Below are 15,894 nucleotides of genomic sequence, written 5' to 3' on the forward strand. Positions count from 1 at the left end.
AATAGACTAAGTGAGATGTGTTGCCAGGTTCTTTCATTATGTCTGTATATTCCAGGCAAGCCGTGTTAACGAGCCTCAGCCTCAGGTTGAGCGTAACAAGCTGTCTGTCACTCCACAGAGAAAGGGCCTGTCGCTAATGAGGGCCACAAGCACGATTGACACCCCCCTCTCCATCGTTACATGGTGGGATTCTCCAAGAAGAGGAGTGACAGGAAGGAGTGGTGATAAATGACATCGTGGTCGAACAGTGTTTTGTCTTACATAGACTACACACTGCCATGTCAAGGTTTCAGACACTTTCTTTTTACAGATAAATTAACCATTTTGCCACTTGGACACAAATTGAAATAGAGGGCTTAATTCTACGTTTAATTCCATATACATTTTTGGAACAAATGATGCACTAGTAGTAATGAGAAAATGTCAATGAAAAATGGTGTCACCATGTATAACTGAATGTCTATCAATTGCATATCCAGGACGACCCTGAAGAATATATTATAGACCACCCAGATTTACCTGTTATCCTCAATGGGAAAAAAATGTGGTGTGATTTTAAGTGTTTTGGTGTAGTGGTGTATTTTTAAATTGGGTAGGTTGATCCCTTCTTAGCTGAGATGGTGAATTCACCCAGAAGTCCATATTATTTTCTCCACTCTCCTCTCAGGTGTCTTAAAGGGGCTGGTTCAAGCCAAGGGAGTTTAACACTGATTCTCTTTAATACTACATGACTGAATCATAGTTCAGAGGCTAATGGTTTTTGTGCATTGACCATATGACGAAACAAGGATATTCTCATCTGTCCAAAACTGGCCTTCTTCTGTCCCCAAATGGACATGTAGCTAGGCTGCATTTAGGTTAACAATGTATGATGCAAATTATAGACTATAGACATTGTTTAAGGCAGTGCTGAAATTGAATATTTTATTTTTGGACATAAGATTTCAAAATCCCCTCCACTCAGAGTCACTTGCAGGCCACAATCCAGGCCGTCCCCACAGTGCCCTCTTCCACCACCCTACACAACACCAAAATAAGCCTGGGAAAGGAAGTAGCTACTGTAGTGCGTGTCTGGATCCCCTTACAGCTCTACACGGTGTTGCTGTTGTAAGAGGACCCAGCAGCAGCCACGCTGGCATTGATTTTCAGGTCAGGTCATTCATGCATTCAGAGGGAGCCAGGCGGCAACTCTCCTCGTGCTCCCTGCTCTCCCTCCTGCTTAGTCTGGCCGACTGGGTGGGGGGTGAGGCACTGAAGGAGCACAAACCCCAGGACAGCCCACAATATCACCAAACAACACTCTCACAACTATCAAATCAGAATAGGCTTGAACAGGAAATCATTCAGTGTGAGGATCCTATAGCTGTGGTGGATGTGTGAGGATCCTATAGCTGTGGTGGATGTGTGAGGATCCTATAGCTGTGGTGGATGTGTGAGGATCCTATAGCTGTGGTGGATGTGTGAGGATCCTATAGCTGTGGTGGATGTGTGAGGATCCTATAGCTGTGGTGGATGTGTGAGGATCCTATAGCTGTGGTGGATGTGTGAGGATCCTATAGCTGTGGTGGATGTGTGAGGATCCTATAGCTGTGGTGGATGTGTGAGGATCCTATAGCTGTGGTGGATGCATTGACTGGATGTAGGCTATTTCACTTTATTGAGGATAAGCCTGTCATTGTATTGTACATCACTGGGAAATTGATTGTTTGCTGATGGGCGAGTCAACAGTTGTTATTTAGGCCTGTGAGTGTGTCTAGAATTCCTACAAAATAAAATGTTTAAAGGGGCTAAAGGGAGTCAGATTAAATTTATTTTAAACAATTTGTTTTCACAAGCACACTTTCTATTACAGTATTACAACTAGAGGTTGACCAATTATGATTTTTTAACACCGATACCGATTATTGGAGGACAAAAAAAAGACTATACCGATTATTCGGCTGATTTTTTACATGTATTTGTAATAATGACAATTACAACAATACTGAATGAACCCTTGTTTTAACTTAATATAATACATCAATAAAATCAATTTAGGTCTCAAATAAATAATGAAACATGTTCAATTTGGTTTAAAAAAATGCAAAAACAAATGTTGAAGAATTAAGTAAAAGTGCAATATATGCCATGTAAGAAAGCTAACGTTTAAGTTCCTTGCCCAGAACATGAGAACATATGAAAGCTGGTGGTACCTTTTAACATGTACATATACCTTATATACATATACCTTTGACTGTTGGATGTTCTTATAGACACTTTAGTATTGCCAGTGTAACAGTATAGCTTCCGTCTCTCTCCTCGCCCCTACCGGGGCTCGAAGCAGGAACATAACGAAAACAGCCACCCTCAAGGCAGCGTTACCCATGCAGAGCAAGGGGGACAACTACTCCAAGTCTCAGAGCGAGTGACGTTTGAAACGCTATTAGCGCGCACCCCGCTAACTAGCTAACCATTTCATATCACTTTGTTACACCAGCCTAATCTCGGGAGTTGATAGGCTTGAAGTCATAAACAGCAGAGCTGCTGGCAAAACGCACAAATGTGCTGATTGAATGAATGCTTATGAGTCTGCTGGTGCCTACCACCGCTCAGTCAGACTGCTCTATCAAATCATAGACTTAATTATAACCTAATAACACACAGAAATGCGAGCCTTAGGTCATTAATATGGTCGGAAACTGTCATCTCGAAAACAAGACGTTTCGTTCCGTATTTTATCTAACGGGTGGCATCCAGAATCTAAATATTCCTGCTACATTGCACAACCTTCAATGTTATGTCATAATTACGTAAAATTCTGGCAAATTAGTTCGCAATTTGCCAGGCGGGCCAAACTGTTGCATATACCCTGACTCTGCGTGCAATGAATGCAAGAGAAGTGACACAATTTCACCTGGTTAATATTGCCTGCTAACCTGGATTTATTTTAGCTAAATATGCAGGTATAAAAATACATACTTCTGTGTATTGATTTTAAGAAAGGCATTGGTGTTTATGGTTAGGTACACGTTGGAGCAACGACAGTCCTTTTTCGCGAATCAATGCATAGCGATTATATGCAATGCAGGACACGCTAGATAAACTAGTAATATCATCAACCATGTGTAGTTATAACTAGCGATTATGATTGATTAAGTTTAATGCTAACTAGCAACTTACCTTGGCTTCTTACTGCATTCGCGTAACATGCGGGCTCCTCGTGAGGCGGGTGGTTAGAGCGTTGGACTAGTTAACTGTAAGGTTGCAAGATTGAATCCCTGAGCTGAGGTAAAAATCTGTCCTTCTGCCCCTGAACAAGGCAGTTAACCCACCGTTCCTAGGCCGTCATTGAAAATAAGAATGTGTTCTTAACCGACTTGCCTAGTTAAATAAAGATTAAATAAAAGTGTAAAAAAATAAAATAATAATCGGCGTCCAAAATTACCGATTTCCGATTGTTATGAAAACTTGAAATCAGCCCTAATTAAATCGGCCATTACGATTAATCGGTCGACCTCTAATTTCAACCATACCAATGGGCACACCACATAATTTCAATGTGGATAATATTTGTTTGAGATGCTGATCAATGAGATTACAACATATATTCACCCAAAAACACAGCCAAAAATGTGATGAATTTTCAATATGTTATCACTGCGCTTTCAACCATTTAAAAGCACAGCAGAGATTAAATTGGAATACAAAGTCAGATATTTTGTTTATGCTTCATCTAATAGCACAACCAAATGACCTGGATTGCAGTTGAGATTACATAAAAAATACATGGTAAAAGTGATCAATGCCATTTGAGATTCTGCTCAGATTATTATAGCAATTTTGTCAATCTCCAAAAACCTGCGACAACCTATGCATGCTAGCTCGAACATGCACGCTTTATATGATTACAGAAGAAGACATGTACACTCAGTAACCTCACCATGGATGTGTTACTCCTTATAAGGTTGAATGTTACATTAGTTTGTAAGATAACGTTAGGCTATTTACTGTATTTCAAAACTAATTTTGAATTGTGCTTAGTTTACCACTTAACCAAATATCAACATTTTAAGAAGATTTATCTTCTGCTTGGATAATTCCATCAGGGTCACTTAATCTGTCTACAAGTGAATGATTGGTACGTTGAATTCACATCTCCATCTCAACCGTAAATCTAAGTTAAAGAATAGGACTAAATCAAATCAAACTTTAAAATGCCATTTCAAATCAAGTTTGATTAGATTTAGTACTATTCTTTAACTTATATAGTGGCAGTGATGGATCTATCCAAACATCTCCTTCAAATGTTGATATTTGGTTGAGTTGACAACTAAACACAATTCCATATCTCCAAATATCATTACACTTGAAATCAACCAGAGCTTGAAACCCTAGGCCTATTGTATGGTCTATTCTTAATTCAATTCTGGGTCAAATTTAAACAATAGCGGTTGAGGACTTTGCAAATGCTATATAGGCCTACCGTAAATAGCATCAATGATGACATGGTGATAAAGTATGGTCACATTTAATTTGCTCTGTTAAACCTACTCTTTGAAATGACTCAATAGCAAAAGTGAATCGATACTGAACAAAAATATAAACACAACATGTAAAGTGTTGGTCCCATGTTTCATGAGCTGAAATAAAAGATCCCAGAAATGGTCCATAGACACAAAAAGCTTATTTCCCTAAAATGTTGTGCACAAATTTGTTAACATCCCTGTTAGGCAGCATTTCTCCTTTGCCAAGACAATCCATCCACCTGACAGGTGTGGCATATCAAGAAGCTGATGTAACAGCATTATCATTAAAACAGGTGTTGTGCTGGGGACAATAAAAGGCCACTCTAAAATGGGCAGTTTTGTCACACAACACAAGTTTTGAAGGGAGCATGCAATTAGCATGCTGACTGCAGGAATGTCCACCAAAGCTGCTATCAGAGAATTGAATGTTAATTTCTCTACTATTGTCTGTAGAGCTCCAAGATAGGATTGTGTCGAGGCACAGATCTGGGGAAGGGTACCAAAAAACGTCTGCAGCATTGAAGGTCCCCATGAACACAGTGACCTCCATCATTCTTAAAATGGAAGAAGTTTGGATTCTCCAAGACTCTTCCTAGAGCTGGCCACCTGGCCATACTGAGATATCGGGGGAGAAGGGCCCCATGGTCACTCTGACAGAGCTCCATAATCCATATGTGGAGATGGGAGAACCTTCCAGAAGGACAACCATCTCTGCAGCACTGCACCAATCAAGTCTTTATGGTAGAGTGACCAAATGGAAGCCACTCCTCAGTAAAAAGGCACATGACAGCCCACTTGGAGTTTGCCAAAGCGCACCTTAAGGACTCTCAGGCCATGCGAAACAAGATTTTCTGGTCTGATGAAACCAAGATTGAACTCTTTGACCTGAATGCCAAGCGTCACTTCTGGAGGAAACCTGGCACCATCCTTACGGTGAAGCATGATTGTGGCAGAATCATGCTGTGGGGATGTTTTTCAGCAGCAGGAACTGGAGACTAGTCAGGATTGAGGGAAAAATAATCCGAGCAAAGTACAGAGAGATTATTGATGAAAACCTGCTCCACAGTGCTCAGGACCTCAGACTGGGGTGAAGATTCACCTTCCAACAGGACAACAACCCGAAGCACACAGACAAGACAATGCAGGAGTGGCTTTGGGACAAGTCTCTGAACGTCCTTGAGTGGCCCAGCCAGAGCCCGGACTTGAACCCGATCTAACATCTCTGGAGAGACCTGAAAATAGCTGTGCAGCGAAGCTTCCCATCCAATCTGACAAAACTTGAGAGGCAGAGAAGAATGGGAGAAACTCCCCAAATACAGGTGTGCCAAGCTTGTAGCATCATACCCAAGAAGACAAGGCTGTAATCGTGGCCAAATGTGCTTCAACAAAGTACTGAGTAAAGGGCCTGAATACTTATTTAAATGTGATATTTCAGTTTTTGCTCTGTCAATATGCGGTGGTGTGTAGATTGATTAGGGGAAAAAAACAATTGAATCCATTTTAGAATAAGGCTGTAACATAGTCAGAATATTTTCCGAATGCACTGTACTTTTTTTTTTTTTTTAAGGTTTCCGTGTCCAACAGATGCATATCTGTATTCCAGTCATGTGAAATCCATAGATTAGGGTCATATTCATCTATTTCAATTGACTGATTTCCTTATGAACTGCAACAGTTAAATCTTTGAAATTGTTGCATGTTGCATTTATATTTTTGTTCAGTGTATTTCGGTTTTAAGTGGAGATCTCTCAACAATCATTCTCATGATAGCACATTGCTAATAGTCAGTGACAAATATCATGGCTGGGCTTGGTAAAACCCTGGATGGGAGACTAAAGGGTAGATCTAAATAGATACATTCTCCAGTAGAAGGTGCTGCCCAGCCTATTGTTTTTTTTCTGATAGTGGACATAATGTTGAACATCTGATGTTTGTTTTTACCCCTTTTTCTCCCCAATTTCATGGTATCCAATTGTTTTTTAGTAGCTACTATCTTGTCTCATCGCTACAACTCCAGTACGGGCTCGGGAGAGACGAAGGTTGAAAGTCATGCATCCTCCGATACACAACCCAACCAAGCCGCACTGCTTCTTAACACAGCGCGCATCCAACCCGGAAGCCAGCCGCACCAATGTGTCGGAGGAAACACCGTGCTCCTGGCAACCTTGGTTAGCACGCACTGCGCCCGGCCCGCCACAGGAGTCGCTGGTGCGCGATGAGACAAGGATTTCCCTACTTGCCAAACCCTCCCTAACCCGGACGACGCTAGGTCGCGGCCGGTTACGACAGAGCCTGGGCGCGAACCCAGAGTCTCTGGTGGCGCTGCAGAACAGCACCCTTATGATGTTGTTTTAAAGGTACAAAATCAACATATTTAATCATATTGGTTACCATGATGACATTTCGCCCTCAAAACAACAGTTTACGTTCATAATTTTCCATGTCACAATACTCTGACAAATTACATTAACAATGTTAATTCAACCTGTTTATGCCCAGTGGGCTTGCATTTCCCTAAAGCAATAAAAACACATTTGACCTTGTGCTTGAGCTTAATTACTGTCATAATAATTCAAATCTGAAAACAACACTGACAATTTTATGCATGTAGAGTCATATGCAAAAACATTTAACCCAAAACACTCTTGGAGCAGGTGACAAACACTGACTAATTAGTTCGCCTCACTATGCCTCCATAGTTTGTTCTACTTTTAACCTCCATTATGTTCTCTCTCTGTAGGGCAACAGCGTCTTCCAACTCACATTAAGTCACATCAAACATGAACACTCAATCTAACACATCCCCCACGTGCTGAGGCAGGCAGCATTGAGGCAACATTTGTTATGGCAATCTGGCACAGTTGGGTGACCCAAGTAAACTGTAGCTAGTGTTGTTGAAGAGGAACCCTTAACACAGAAAACACAGCATATAAAATCAATTCAGAATGAATTAAATGAAAATACATTTTCAGTTTGAATAAATTGGGTGCAACTTGTACCAAATTATTTTTGAGGCACCACTTTTGAGAAAATATGGAAAACTAGTAGAATATTTACTATATATTAGATCCCTCTTTTTGATCCATGTAATCTACTGTACACACCGAAACATCTCTGTCACTGTATGAATCAACAGGAAAAATCACTGACGAACCTTGATGGCCTAACGGTAGTCTGTAGTGTCCATTATCAACTTGACGACTGAGGATCAGTTTCAAATCATAAATAAATCCAGGAACAAACACATATGCCCCCCCCCCCCTTCATGATGCCAGATTAAGGGGCTCTGGGGGGGCTGTAGTTGGGTTACCTGACATGCTCCCTCTCCCCTGACCTTTTAGAACTGCCGTCCTTGTCACAACACATTTCCTCTGGGCTATGACCTACTACTCCTCTGTCCACCCTCCCCTGGCTCAGGCAGGCTCGCTCTCTCTCCCTCTCTCTAGGCAGCACAATATCCAGCACACACACACTTGGCATGGATGGAATTAAGGCGCCTAGTGTATTTGGGGCAAGGATAATCCTCCCCGTATATCTCAGTATGGATCGCGGAGCGAGGAGAGGCCAGTTTGGGTTAACTGACAGAGCCAGGCCCAATGTTAGAACTGTTTATCCTCAACTACAAATGGCAGGTTTCTGAAGCTGTTTTTCAGTCTCTCGGTCCCAGCATTGATGCACCTGTACTGACCTCGCCTTCTGCATGGTAGCGGGGTGAACAGGCAGTGGCTCAGCTGGTCATCAGTCCTTGATGATCTTTTTGGCCTTCCTGTGACGTCGGGTGCTGTAGGTGTCCTGGAGGGCAGGTAGTTTGGTATATACCTGAGGTTGTGACATCCTAACGGACACTATTCTGACATTCATTTGTTATTATTTGCATATGAAATGACTGTTATAGAACAAACATGTAGAAATAAATACTGTACTGCACTGAAATAAGGGATCTCTCTTTCCCTTTAAAAGTGTTTTCCTTTTAGACTTGCCAGACATCCTTAACACATCCTCCTCATGGTAGACTTACTGTACTGTTGTAGTCTGCTGAAGAATGGTTATTCAACATCCTGGCACCCCAGTCAGTTGTGGGACGTAACTCGACAGTACGTGGCACCCTATTCCCTATAAAGTGCACTACTTTTGACCAAAACCCTATGGTCCCTGCTCAAAAGTTGTGAATTTCATAGGGATTAGGGTGCAAATTGGGACGCAAGACTGGAAGTCCTCTCATAACCACCATCTGTGTTGGAGTGAATTCAGGAGGTCATTGCGCATTAATGAACTGAAACGAATGCGTCTACAGTAACATCAGAAAAAGTAAAACACACTCATGGTTTATCTACATGTACATTATACATTAGTAACTCTATTCACGTATACAGTAAACACATGTTCAGAGTGCATGTGTTTTACTAATACAGTGTGATGATGAGATTTGGCACATACAATGTGAACACTGCATTATCTACCGCATTATCTACCAAGAGAATTCTCTTCGATTATAATCACAGCCGTATATATGAACAAATTTTATTTGACTCTATGTAAACTGGAAACCATATATCCTGAGGCTGCATTCATTGTAGCTGGGGATTTTAACAAGGCTAATCTGAAAACAAGACTCCCTAAATTCTATCAGCATATCGATTGTGCAACCAGGGCTGGTAAAACCCTGGATCATTGTTATTCTAACTTCCGCGACGCATATAAGACCCTCCCCCGCCCACCTTTCGGAAAAGCTGACCACGACTCCATTTTGTTGCTTCCAGCCTACAGACAGAAACTAAAACAAGAAGCTCCCGCGCTCAGGTCTGTTCAACGCTGGTCCGACCAATCGGATTCCACGCTTCAAGACTGCTTCGATCACATGGATTGGGATATGTTCGGCATTGCGTCCAACATCAACATTGACGAATACGCCAATTCGGTGAGCGAGTTCATTAGAAAGTGTTACTAGCCACTTTAAACTAAGCCACTTATGTTTACATACCCTACATTAATCATCTCATATGTATATACTGTACTCGATACCATCTACTGCATCTTGCCTATGCCGTTCTGTACCATCACTCATTCATATATCTTTATGTACATATTCTTTATCCCTTTACACTTGTGTGTATAAGGTAGTAGTTGTGGCTATGTTAGGTTAGATTACTCGTTGGTTATTACTGCATTGTCAGAACTAGAAGCACAAGCATTTCGTTACACATGGTTAGCAGATGTTAATGTGAGTGTACAGTGCCTTGCGAAAGTATTCGGCCCCCTTGAACTTTGCGACCTTTTGCCACATTTCAGGCTTCAAACATAAAGATATAAAACTGTATTTTTTTGTGAAGAATCAACAACAAGTGGGACACAACCATGAAGTGGAACAACATTTATTGGATATTTCAAAAAAAATTAACAAATCAAAAACTGAAAAATTGGGCGTGCAAAATTATTCAGCCCCTTTACTTTCAGTGCAGCAAACTCTCTCCAGAAGTTCAGTGAGGATCTCTGAATGATCCAATGTTGACCTAAATGACTAATGATGATAAATACAATACACTTGTGTGTAATCAAGTCTCCGTATAAATGCACCTGCACTGTGATAGTCTCAGAGGTCCGTTAAAAGCGCAGAGAGCATCATGAAGAACAAGGAACACACCAGGCAGGTCCGAGATACTGTTGTGAAGAAGTTTAAAGCCGGATTTGGATACAAAAAGATTTCCCAAGCTTTAGACATCACAAGGAGCACTGTGCAAGCGATAATATTGAAATGGAAGGAGTATCAGACCACTGCAAATCTACCAAGACCTGGCCGTCCCTCTAAACTTTCAGCTCATACAAGGAGAAGACTGATCAGAGATGCAGCCAAGAGGCCCATGATCACTCTGGATGAACTGCAGAGATCTACAGCTGAGGTGGGAGACTCTGTCCATAGGACAACAATCAGTTGTATATTGCACAAATCTGGCCTTTATGGAAGAGTGGCAAGAAGAAAGCCATTTCTTAAAGATATCCATAAAAAGTGTCGTTTAAAGTTTGCCACAAGCCACCTGGGAGACACACCAAACATGTGGAAGAAGGTGCTCTGGTCAGATGAAACCAAAATTGAACTTTTTGGCAACAATGCAAAACGTTATGTTTGGCGTAAAAGCAACACAGCTCATCACCCTGAACACACCATCCCCACTGTCAAACATGGTGGTGGCAGCATCATGGTTTGGGCCTGCTTTTCTTCAGCAGGGACAGGGAAGATGGATGGAGCCAAATACAGGACCATTCTGGAAGAAAACCTGATGGAGACTGCAAAAGACCTGAGACTGGGACGGAGATTTGTCTTCCAACAAGACAATGATCCAAAACATAAAGCAAAATCTACAATGGAATTGTTCAAAAATAAACATATCCAGGTGTTAGAATGGCCAAGTCAAAGTCCAGACCTGAATCCAATCGAGAATCTGTGGAAAGAACTGAAAACTGCTGTTCACAAATGCTCTCCATCCAACCTCACTGAGCTCGAGCTGTTTTGCAAGGAGGAATGGGAAAAAATGTCAGTCTCTGGATGTGCAAAACTGATAGAGACATACCCCAAGCGACTTACAGCTGTAATCGCAGCAAAAGGTGGCGCTACAAAGTATTAACTTAAGGGGGCTGAATAATTTTGCACGCCCAATTTTTCAGTTTTTGATTTGTTAAAAAAGTTTGAAATATCCAATAAATGTCGTTCCACTTCATGATTGTGTCCCACTTGTTGTTGATTCTTCACAAAAATATACAGTTTTATATCTTTATGTTTGAAGCCTGAAATGTGGCAAAAGGTCGCAAAGTTCAAGGGGGGCGAATACTTTCGCAAGGCACTGTATGTGACAAATCAAATTTGATTTTGATTTGAACAAACGTGAGGTTTTCTTATTCTGTGGTTTGCCTGGTCTGTGACATATGCTAAGCCAGTACCTGGCCGAAAAAGCAAAAACATTGATCGGGAAAATGGCAAAAATAGCATTATATACTGTCATTTTGATGTATCCAAAATGGTATCACTATAGATCGAAGATATTGAAGATGTGTCCTTAAAATTACACACAATTCTAGCGCTCATAGAACCACTGAAATATGTACCTAACTGCAGCTCCCAGATTACGTGCCATACGTTACGTAATATTTACAGTTACCAAATCAATCTATGATGATTTATCAAAATGTATGTGCAAAATGTACATGTAAACATTCAACCGACAAACCAACAAATAAATCAAGGCGAATAATATGTAGTGTAGTAGGTATAGTAAATATACTGATAAGAATATCTACTGTAGTATATATATATATATATATATATATATATATATATACACACACACACACACACACACAGTTGAAGTCGGAAGTTTACATACACCTTAACCAAATACATTTAAACTCAGTTTTTCACAATTCCTGACATTTAATCAGAGTAAAAATCCCCTGTCTTAGGTCAGTTGGGATCACCACTTTATTTTAAGAATGTGAAATGTCAGAATAATAGTAGAGAGATTTATTTCAGCTTGTATTTCTTTCATTACATTCCCAGTGGGTCAGAAATGTACATACACTCAACTAGTTATTTGGCAGCATTGCCTTTAAATTGTATAACTTGGGTCAAACGCTTTGGGTAGCCTTCCACAATAAGTTGAGTGAATTTTGGCCCATTCCCCGTGACAGAGCTGGTGTAACTGAGTCAGCTTTGTAGGCCTCCTTGATCGAATATGCTTTTTCAGTCCTGCCCACAAATGTTCTATGGGATTGAGGTCAGTGCTTTGTGATGGCCACTCCAATATCTTGACTTTGTTGTCCTTAAGCCATTTTGCCACAACTTTAGAAGTATGCTTGGAGTCATTGTCCATCTGGAAGACACATTTGCGACCAAGATTTAACTCCTGACTGATGTCTTGAGATGTTGTTTCAATATATCTACATAATTTTCCTCCCTCATGATGCAATCTATTTTGTGAAGTGCACAAGTCCCTCCTACAGCAAAGCACCCCCACAACATGATCCCCCCCCCCCCTCACGGATTGGGATGGTGTTCTTCGGCTTGCAAGCATCCCCCTTTATCCTCCAAACATAACGATGGTCATTATGGCCAAACAGTTCTATTTTTGTTTCATCATACCAGAGGACATTTCTCCAAAAAGTACAATCTTCATCCCCATGTGCAGTTGCAAACCGTAGTCTGGCTTTTTTATGGAGGTTTTGGAGCAGTGGCTTCTTCCTTGCTGAGCGTCCTCTCAGGTTGTCAATATAGGACTCGTTTTACTGTGGATATAGATACTTTTGTACCCGTTTCCTCCAGCATCTTCACAAGGTCCTTTGCTGTTGTTCTGGGATTGATTTGAACTTTTCGCACCAAAGTACATTCATCTCTAGGAGACAGAATGCGTCTCCTTCCTGAGCGGCATGACGGCTGCGCGGTCCCATGGTTTTATACTTGCATACTATTGTTTGTACAGATGAATGTGGTACCTTCAGGTGTTTGGAAATTGCTCCCAATGATGAACCAGACTTGTGGAGGTCTACTATTTGTTTCTGAGGTCTTGGCTGATTTCTTTTGAATTTCCCATGATGTCAAGCAAAGAGGCACAGAGTTTGAAAGTAGGCCATGAAATACATCCACAGGTACACTTCCAATTGTCTCAAATTATGTCAATTAGCCTATCAGAAGCTCCTAAAGCCATGACATCATTTTCTGGAATTTTCCAAGCTGTTTAAAGGCACAGTCAACTCAGTGTATGTAAACTTCTGACCCACTGGAATTGTAATACAGTGAATTATAAGTGAAATAAATGGCCAAGCAGTGATAAAGTATGCAGTCAGGCTCCTGCAGCTCTGGGTCTCTGTCTGAATGGCCAAGCAGTGATAAAGCATGCAGTCAGGCTCCTGCAGCTCTGGGTCTCTGTCTGAATGGCCAAGCAGTGATAAAGCATGCAGTCAGGCTCCTGCAGCTCTGGGTCTCTGTCTGAATGGCCAAGCAGTGATAAAGCATGCAGTCAGGCTCCTGCAGCTCTGGGTCTCTGTCTGAATGGCCAAGCAGTGATAAAGCATACAGTCAGGCTCCTGCAGCTCTGGGTCTCTGTCTGAATGGCCAAGCAGTGATAAAGCATGCAGTCAGGCTCCTGCAGCTCTGGGTCTCTGTCTGAATGGCCAAGCAGTGATAAAGCATGCAGCCAGGCTCCTGCAGCTCTGGGTCTTTCCCGTGCCATGCTTCGCTTTTTTTTTTCTGTCAGAGTTTGCGTGCCGTTTTATAATGTTTTCATTGATGTCAAGACCTTGGTATAAAACATGACTAGCACTGCACTAATTCCCCTCGTGGTCCCCTGTGTCCTACCCTACCTTCCTCCATCAGCAACTGACATAGCTGCAGGACTATTTACTCTACGCCTTATTTCCCCTTTATCTTAGATGTCCCAGGATGTCAAAGGCTGTGAATTTAATATTGATTTTATAAAGTACTTTTACTGTAACATGTCCGTTTGGATTAGGCTCAGAGGCAGCCAGGCTTACGCAGTGAGCTGGGTTTGCACGCAATGTGGCTGTGCCTGCTCTCATGGAGTGGCTAGCTGGAGCGAGCGCTTTATTTATTAAAGTGACAGTCTGCTGTGAAAGCAGGGACAGCACACAGCTCCCAGCTATCTCGGTGTCTTGTGTACACAACGTCCATGCTCTGTGTATACATTATGCCCCAAGACGAGAGTGGATTGGAGAAACGTATCATTAGCTGCTATGTAAACAGACAGATGAGTTTATAGATTGTATTAAACCCCAGTGGCTTTATGTGGACTGGCGATGGAAACAGGGGGCATGCAGGGTGGCTTGCTGTGTGACCTGAGTCCCAGTGCCGCCTCCTCTCTCCACCAGTCTTCCCCCACACTCTTCCCCCCTCTGTGAGCTGTTGGGGTGGAGGATATTGTGTGTGGCAGCCATCACATCCCCACAGTCCTGATACACACTGATAATGTCTATTGGTGGGGAAGGCTGCTTGTTACAGCATTGACCATATCAACACACCTTCATATCCAAAACAAACATGATATCCCCTGTGCTCACACAAACGGTTATCTGGGATTTGGGAAAACACAATTACACATTCCTATTGCTACAGTACACTTCAAACATTATTGCATGCAGTCGTAAAAAAGAAAAGACAAGCACCACTGTGCTCATGTGACTGGTTGTTCACTAATTGCTAGTTCTGATGGTGGTGTCAGCCCACCCATCAAGTGAACTTTCCTCTGCCAAGTTCAAAGATTTTTCTGGGAATCTGGGTTGAGGAAAAGGCGGTAGAAGGCAGCTTATTGGGCCATACTGCCACCAGCCAAAACATTTATCATATTTCAGAGTCAAACAGACATTTTCATCATTGATTAACATCATAAATTAGGTGGTTCGAGCCCTGAATGCTGATCGGCTGACAGCTGTAGTATATCAAACGGTATACCTCAGATATGACAAAACATTTATTTTTACTGCTCTAACTGCCTTATTGCCATTATAAACCTGGATAGAAAAACAGGTCATTTGTTTAGTTTTTTTTAACTCAAAGATGTTTTACATGGGTAGATACAAATGATAGAATAACATGTCAACATGCATAATGAGGTTGAGAGGGCAGTGCTGCCAGAAAATCCTTCCTCAACCACCTCTGGCCCTGAACACAACCCCTCAGCACGCACGCTTATAAAATATGCAGCACATATTGAATTTTAGATGCAGCCCAGTTTATACACAGCAGCTGTCCCGGGGACTCAGATAGCAAACATCCTAGACAGAGGCTGGAGGATGGTTGACATCCTGCTCTCTTGTCTGTCCGTGCACAAATCCCAAGATGCCAAAACTCAGCTTGTTACTATTCAGTTGGCAGTTGCTTTTATCTTAATTGAGATATTTTTTAAATTAGCCCTTGTGTTGTGTCCCTGTCTCTTTACACAGTAGGTGATTTTCAAAAACAGATGAGGAACATGTTCTGTCAAAGATGGAGAGAATCGTCTACAGAACTCTGTCTAAGACAGTGTTTCTAATTTGAAGAGGGGAGGACCTATACCAACATTGCAAGCCATACAACTCACCAAGCTCTTCCTGATGGAAATATTGTTTGACAGACACTATCAAAGGGAGGGGAAAAAGAGAGAGAAATGTCCCTTGTTCTCTCCCTCTATTGTGTGTTCTCTGAGGCGTGTTGTATTATAAACACATGTCCATTTTGTAGTGTGAGGGGGTTCAGAGTAGTCGAGTCTCTGCTCTTATCCATGCTTCATTAGGCTCCAGCCAAAACTGGTATGTGGTCTTCTCACCCAGGAAAGCCCCCTGGCAGGAAGCGGGAGGCAAGGGGAGACAGGAGAGACCAGGGGGGGGGGGGGGGGGGAGGAGAGACCAG

Source organism: Oncorhynchus clarkii, chromosome 25 (assembly GCF_045791955.1).
Source record: "Oncorhynchus clarkii lewisi isolate Uvic-CL-2024 chromosome 25, UVic_Ocla_1.0, whole genome shotgun sequence".
Taxonomy (NCBI): Eukaryota; Metazoa; Chordata; class Actinopteri; order Salmoniformes; family Salmonidae; genus Oncorhynchus; species Oncorhynchus clarkii.